This window comes from Malania oleifera, chromosome 4 (assembly GCF_029873635.1).
Source record: "Malania oleifera isolate guangnan ecotype guangnan chromosome 4, ASM2987363v1, whole genome shotgun sequence".
In the NCBI taxonomy this organism is placed as follows: Eukaryota; Viridiplantae; Streptophyta; class Magnoliopsida; order Santalales; family Ximeniaceae; genus Malania; species Malania oleifera.
In genome coordinates, this window is record NC_080420.1 from 38,701,782 (window position 1) to 38,710,352 (window position 8,571).

Here is an 8,571-nt window from a genome sequence, read left to right on the forward strand (position 1 = left end):
CTCCTCCTCCCTCTCTCCTCGATTTCGGCCCCGTCGACCGTCGGATCGAAGATCTGAGGCCACCACGACGCTCCTGGGGAAGTTCTCCCTAAGTCTACCGAAGCGGATCGTTGGTGGGATGAAGTTGGATTTCATCCCAAATTCAGGGTAAGGCCTTTTTGTTAAAATTTTGCTTTCTAACAGTTGTAGGAAATGTAGTAGACAAAGAAATAGTAATGTTCTGTTCTAGAAAATATTGTGTTCAGGGTACTGAGTGGGGAGCCTTGCAGGTATAAGACCCGTACAGTAGGAGATTTTAGCAGGAATCGGGTAAGAGAAATATGCTATGCTAGACAACTCTATTATGATTTAGAACAAAATATATGTTTTTGGCAAATTATTATTCAGATTATGTATACAGTTTTCAGAGCCTGATATTATTAATATTTAGTTGTGTGGCATGGGTTTAATATTAGATCAGCACAGAGTTTATAGTTTTCAGAGAACCATGATTATACAGTTTTAAAGTACTATGACATATAGATTTACAGTTAATTTCAGAAATACAGTTGTTATAAAAGTAGTTTATTTCAACGTCATGGTTAAAACAACTATTACACAATCATGGTAAAACAAATATTTATATACAGAAACATACTATATAGTAGCACACCCTGATGGACTATTACAGATATAGTTTACAGAGCATGGTACCGTCGCTATATACAGTTCAGAGTGCAACCACATGCTCAGATAATACGTGATAGATAAGTCGATCGTGCCTATGTTATGGACAGGCTCCCCATCAGATATAGGCTGAGAAGGGCCAATCTGACTGACGGAGTATAGTGGTTTATCCTGGTAGGCCAGCTAGTGATAAATCCCACATACGGGCCGCACAACCCTATCATGAGGGGTTAAATCATGACATACAGCTATCCATCCAAGGAAGTTTTTCAGTTATTATTATGTATATACAATTTTATAGAAACAGAGAATATACTTATGTACGTTAGAAGTATTATGAGTAGAAACCTAAAATACGAATATGTTAAGCAACATGGATATCGGTGGTGGTTTATATTATTTGTACCATATGTACAGATTCAGTTATACATGATTATATAGAATCAGACTTTTATAGAATTATAACTCATTTCCTACACAGTAGTATTAGCATGTTTCGTTTTACTGAGTGTTGTCTCATCCTAATAAATTTACATTTTTCAGGTGATCCAACTAGGCGAGCAGATCAGGCTTGTCACGCCCCGAACCCGGAAACTGGACTCGGAGGTGAATTTAAGAACCTAAACTGTCTCTGTATCAATTAAAAACATACCTGATACATCATACAAAAGAGGATCTGACCCCGTGGGGTATACGGATGCTCTATACACATACATACAACCATCCATACTATCCAGAATACGTAGCGGAATATGATCTTTTATACAATAATAGTATCATACCAGAGTCTATTCTATACATGCTAGGATACACATTCCCATAATACAAACGTACCCCAGGTGTCTACAAAAACATCTCAACAACCTAGATACCAAAACTCGTACCTAAAAGGTACTAGCAGTAGCTACGACACCCCTTGCTTCCCGACGCTAGGATGTTACTTACCGGCCCTAAAAAATATTGTACGTACGTTCGGGGTGAGACACCTCTCAGTAAGGAAGAAAGCAGTTTATATCAGTGTGTGGCATACCAGTGTTATTTTACATACGTCATAACATTATACATACGATACCATTTTGAAACAATTCATACAGTTTCATACTTTTCTATACAGTTCCAATATTTTCACAAAAATCATTCCAGTTCATACGATACCCAACATACATACATATATACACACATACGGTCAGTGTCGTCACCCTAGTTCGCAACTACACTAGGTCACCTCGTCCCACAACGATTACATTGCTACATATGCAACTACACTGCGACGATCAAGGCCCAATGGTGAATCCATTGCATCATATGCAACTACACAAGGTCACCTAGTCTCACAGCGGTTACGTTTCTACACATGCAACTACGAAGATTTACGACTCAGGCCTAATAGTGAATCCATTGCTCCATACGCAACTACACAAGGTCACCTAGTCTCACCCTGATTACATTGCCATGTGACAACTACACTGCGACGACCCAGGCCCATTGTGAATCCATTGCTACAAACGGTGTAGTTCACACCTTCGGTGACTAGTCGAACCATACTGGTGATATTTCATACCCTCGATCTAGAGCCAGCCACTCTCGGCGTACGGTAATTAGCCGCCATTAGCCAATTTCACAAAACCTGGAACATTTTGGGAACTCACGTCCCTATACATTTCAGCGTACAGTAATAAACCACCACATAGCTGTTTCACAAATATCTGGAACAACATACATACATTCATACGTACCACACTTATTTGGTTTACGGTAAATCATATCGTTTACAATTCCAAGTATACAGTTTATGCAAATATGGATTACGGTCACCTCAATAATACAGTTTTAAACAAGACAAGCGGTTTTCCAACCAAAGTAGAGATGATACCCGAAATCCCCAATTTTCCCGAAAAAATGTAACCCGAAAATCCTACATTTTTACCCTATAGATTTCCCCAAATAAGTAGTCAGAACATACATACGATTGGAGCCTATAAGCTTACCGATCCTGATTTCAAAAATGGACTGGTATAAACAGAATCCCCTTACCTTAACCCGAAATCCACTACGAACTCTACGGTCCTCAAAACTATGAACCGAGACTTCGAAATCTACAAACCACAATACTAAACATACTTACAATTTGTACTACTATACATATACCGAATCAGAAATGAAAATCGAGCCTTACCTCGATTTTGGCCTGAAACCCGAAAACACTCAAATCGAGATTCTGATCCAGTAGAAAGTAGAGAATCCTTCGCTGATCCTTACTGTCACTTTGGATTTGTGAATTCGGCGACAAACGGTGAAGGAATCAGGGAGAGAGAGAGAGAGCTTCGAAATCCTAGAGAGAGAGAGAGAGAAACCAAAACTTAGCAATGAAGAAAACCCAAAATATCCCTTTTATAGACCTTTGACCCGAGGGATTTCATCGACGAATTGGTCTTCTCGTTGACGAAGTCTTCACAAAATTCATCGACAAACGATTGGCCTCGTCGACGAACCCTAATATTTCCAATTTTTACCGCCTCTCGGCTTTTTCTCGTCGACGAGGCTCTGAATTTCGTCGACGAGAAATCCACTACCTTCGTCGACGAATTATGGCCTCGTCAACGAAGTCTGCAGAATTCCCATTTTACACCTCTTTTACATACTTAACTTGTACAATACAAATTCGGGTTCTTACAAGGCTCACAGATAGAAGGGGGTTACAATGTAGGCCTGTCAGTAGGGTGAGTCTTTTGGGGAAAAGAGTACTTTTGTATAGTCCTAGTTCAGTTGTATATGTATATTTTGAGAGCATTTTAGTACTCTGGTATTGTGTATTTGTGATTAAGATTATATGAACTCAGCTTCTCGTTGCTTAGGTTGATGGTCAAATTTAAACTAGTAGGTATCAGAGTAGTGTAAATTACAGTATAGTATATATGTAATTTAAAAAAAAAAAAAATTAGCAGGTCGTTACGGCCTCTATCTCTGAGCCTGATTTGCTCGTCTAACTAGATCACCTAAAATATGTTAAATTATTGGGATGAGACAACTCTTAGTAAGACGATACATGCTATTACCAATGTGTGGCAACTGAGTTTACATGAACAATATACTTTTAATCAACTAAAACTAAGAAAACTTGTAAAATAAAATACAATATAACTCACACCTATGTGACAGGGTTGTGCGGCCCGTAGGCGGGACTTAACACTGGTTGGCCTACCAGGATAGTCAACTGAAACCTCTGTTGTCAGATCGACCGCATCAACCTGGACTACTTGGGAGTCTGCAATCTCTCCCAAGGCACCATCGACTACCCATAAAATCCACACACTATCTAAGATATGTGGTTCCACTCTAAATTGAAATAGCTACGATACCATGATCTGAAATCTGATCTGATCCATCAGGGTCTGATACTATATAATACTATTATATATATTTTACTATTTTATCATGATTTTGTAGTAAACTATAATAACCATAATGCTAAAAGAAACTGATCTGAATAAAACTGTAATATCTGAATAAACTATAGTATCTGAATGTTATGATTTTGTAATTTGTATATCATGGTATTCTGTAAATGCTGTAAAACATATTTTTGTGTGTATACTGTAAATCATGATACTTTGAAAGCTGTGTAAATTCTGTACTAAACTGATATTTACTCATACCACACGATTAAATAAAAAAGACACATGTACTGTAATTTGTAAAATAGCATAATTTTTATGCTCTAATTTATTAAAATCATACTCTGGACCCAATAATCAAATACTATATTTTACTGATAAAATTTCTAATTTTAACTGACATAACATATTTCCCTTACCTGACTAACTGAACTCGTTTATTGATTTCTAACTCACGTCTCTGCGGCATTCATAATTTCAAACCCTAAAATTATACACATATACTTCCCCATTAAATCAACTGAATCCCCAGAATAATTATCATATTTTCCCCAAATTAATCAACTCAATCACGAGAATATTTATCATTCAGTATTTCCTAGGCTCTATATACTCCAAATAAACCATAAAACTCTATATTACTTCACTTACCTTGGTTTTGGGATGGTGCCTCAGAACTCCAAACTGAAATTCCGCTCCGCCTAAATTGTAGAGAATCTTTCCATGAACCCTGTGGTGGTTCCTGATCATCAAAACAGAGCTTAATGGGGCTGAAATCGAAGGAAAATGGGGAAAGGGCCGTAGGGTTTGATAAAAGAGAGAGAGAGTTTTTGTTTTTTAATGTTTTCAAATGAACTCTCGGGTTTCTTTTAAAAAAACATTCTGCCGAGAAAATCGTAGACGATTTTCTGCTCCTCTTACAAAACCATCGACGGTTTGGGTTTTACCAGCCCCTTTTAACAGTTTACCCTGTTATCCTGCTGCGGTAAAAACAAAACCGTCAATGGTTTCCCTACCTCCCCATGAAACCGTCGACAGTTTGGGCTGTTCCCAAACCTTCTTCATCTTTTCATTATTTATTTTGATTATTATGTTTTTCGGGTCTCTACACCATTACTAGTATGTACACTAGATTCACCCATATAATAAACTCCCTCAATGCCTTAGGAAAGAATTACTCAACTAATGAAATGATCTGGAAATTCCTTAGAGGACTTCCACCAATTTGGGAACCTAAGGCAACTGCAATAATAGAAGGAAGAAACTTGAAAAATATTTCCCTAGATGAATTGATAGGATCGCTCCTCACTTATGAGATGGTGATAAATGAAAGAAATTCTGAGAATAAAAACAAGAAATCAATAGCCCTCAAAGCTGCTAAAGATAGCTCTAGTGAAGAAGAAGAAAATGAATTAGACGATGATGATATAGCCTTCATCACTAGAAGACTTGGAAAGTTTTTCAAAAAGAATAAGAAGTTCACTCAAAAGTTTAAAGGTTCATAACCTGACAAAGGGGAGACAAGTAAAAAGGAAACAAAGAATGAACCCCCTACTTGTTATAATTGCAAGAAGGTTGGACATATTAAACCTAATTGTCCACAGCTTAAGAAGGACACTAAGAAGAAGAAAAAGAAGGTTATGAAAGTTACATGGGATGACTCAAGATCAAGTGAATCAGAGGATGAATTAAGCGATCAAGAAATAGCATATATCTGTTTCATGGAAAAAAATGATAAGGTAAACTCCTATACTAGCTCATCTAAAGAAACTAGTGATGAGTCATGTAGGGATTCGTGTGATAGTATGCCTTCATATAGAGAAATACAAGCTAAATTATTTTCTCTACATCAAAGGTTCATAAAAGTATCTAAAAAAAATCTAACCTTGAAAGAACAAAATGAAATACATAAAAATCAACTAGAAACTTCGAAATTAGCTGAAAAAGAAAAGGACTCTCACATTAATGATTTCATGAATAAAATAAATGAGATGTCTCAAGACCTAGTAAAGTTACAAGTAAATGGTAAAAGCAAAAAGGATTTAGAAATAAGTGACGGTAGCAACCTTAAAAGTAAAATTGAGGATAAAGACAAAATCATCTATAATTTTACAAAAGGAAAGGAAAGCTTTAAAAAGTTGATAGGTACTCAAAGAATGTTACTAGACAAAGAAGGAATTGGATTCAATAGAGTTGAAAACAAAAGGAAAAAGAATGTTTACATGGGGTACTTTGTAAATAAATCAAAATACTACGCCAACACATCTTCCACAAATGCCTATGAACATACTACGTGCTTCTTGTGCAAGAAAAATGGACATATAAAATTTGAATATCCATTTAAAATAAAAAATGTTAAAGTCATGAAAGTATGGAAAGTCAAAGCTGAAAATAAAACTGAAACAAAAAGACCTAAGAAAGTTTGGGTACCAAAAAGTAACACATTGAACCCTTCTTGTAGGTATGCTTTAGGACCACCCCATCAAAAGACAAGTGGTACTTGGACAGAGGGTGTTCAAGACACATGACAAAATTCACCACACTAATACAAAAAGATGGTGGATACGTCACCTTTGGTGACAATGCTAAAGGTAAAATTATTGGGATCGGAAGGATAGGTAAAGAACCTTCCATGACTATTGATGATGTTTTACTAGTAGATGGGTTTAAAGAACAATTTACTTAGCATTAGTCAATTAAGTAACAAAGGTTTTGATGTAATCTTTAAACAAGACAAATGCATAGTTGAAAACAAAGATAAGAATGCAATCTTGTTCATTGCAAAAAGAGTTGATAATGTGTACTACATAAACTTTGAAAACTTGATCTCTCAAGAAGTCACTTTCTTGACAGCTATAAATGAAGCAAGCTGGTTGTGGCATAGGAGACTTGGACATGCAAGTATGGATTTACTTTCTAAACTAGCTAAAAAAAACTTAGTTAAAGGTCCACCTAGTACTAAGTTTGTAAAATACAAAATCTGCGATGCATGCCAACTTGGAAAGCAAACTAAGACTATCTTTAAAAGAAAGAAACATATTTCTACTAGTATGCCCTTGGAGCTTATTCACTTAGATTTATTTGACCCTACTAGAACTCAGTGTCTAGGAAGAAAGCATTATGCTTTTGTCATTGTTGATAACTACTCCAGGTTTACTTGGGGTACTATTCTTAGCCTCCAAAGATGAAGCTTGCAAGATGCTAATTAACTTATGCAAGAAGCTCCAAAATGAAAAAGGATATGGAATTTTAAATATTAGAAGTGATCAAGGAAGGGAATTTAAAAATAAAGAAGTTGACAATTTTTTTAATGAACATGGAATAAATCACAATTTTTTAGCACCTAGAACTCCCCAAAAAAATGGAGTTGTTGAAAGGAAAAATAACTCTCTTCAAGAAATAGTTAGGACCATGTTAAATGAACATAACTTACCAAAATACTTTTGGGCTGAAGCAGTAAATACCACATGCTATGTAGTAAATAGAGGTTCCATAAGATCAAACCTAGACAAGACACCCCATGAACTATGGAAAGAAAGAAGGCCTAACATATCTTATTTTCATGTATTTGGATGCAAGTGTTTTGTGTTAAATGATAAAGATGACTTAGGAAAATTCGATGCAAAATCAGATGAAAGAATATTCTTTGGATTTGCATTAAATAGTAAGGCATTCAGAATCTACAACAAAAGAACACTCACAATTATAAAATCTCTTGATGTAGCATTTGATGAAGCAAATCCATTTACTAAATCAATTGACATTAAGGAAGCTGAAAAACACAAAAACTAGAAGACTTAGAAATTAAAGAAGTCAAAGATGAGAACAATGAATCAACCTCAAAAGATGAATCTACCAAAAAATCCGAAACTACATAAAAAATGGAAATTTGCAAGAAATTATCCAAAAGATCAAATCATAGGAGAACCCTCACGAGGTGTATCTACTAAATCTTCATTGAAAAATTTATGTAATCATTATGCATTATGTTGGCTTTTTGAGTCCGATCTCTGTTTTGATGCTGACAAATACACGGGTTACTTATGTGTGTAATCTAGTGACTGAACAGGTTATAATTTAATACACATATAAAAAGAAGTGGAATACAAGAGAAACTTCAAGTTTGTCATCATTTTGGTGCGTTTCATAGAGTCTTGAAGAGCAAAAGGAAGACAAAGACATTTGTTTATTTCATTTGTAATGCATTTATTTATTTTTAATTTGGTTTGCAATAATTGCATTCATCCTACATGATATGAATGTAAGCTCAGAAAGAACCGTAGACAGGCCTTAGGGTTGGGTTGACCGATGCCAGATTTTTTAGGGTAAATTAAAATGCCTAGACCTTAGATTGACCCTAGATCCCTACACTTAATTTTTAACTGAAACATGACTTAGGCTTTAGTTTGTGAGGTTTTGGGTGACCAAACCCAGGCAAGTCAAATTGCCTCGGTCGATTGAATGGTTGATTGGTCAACAAATTTGTCTTGGTTCGGGCAACCGAACCAAA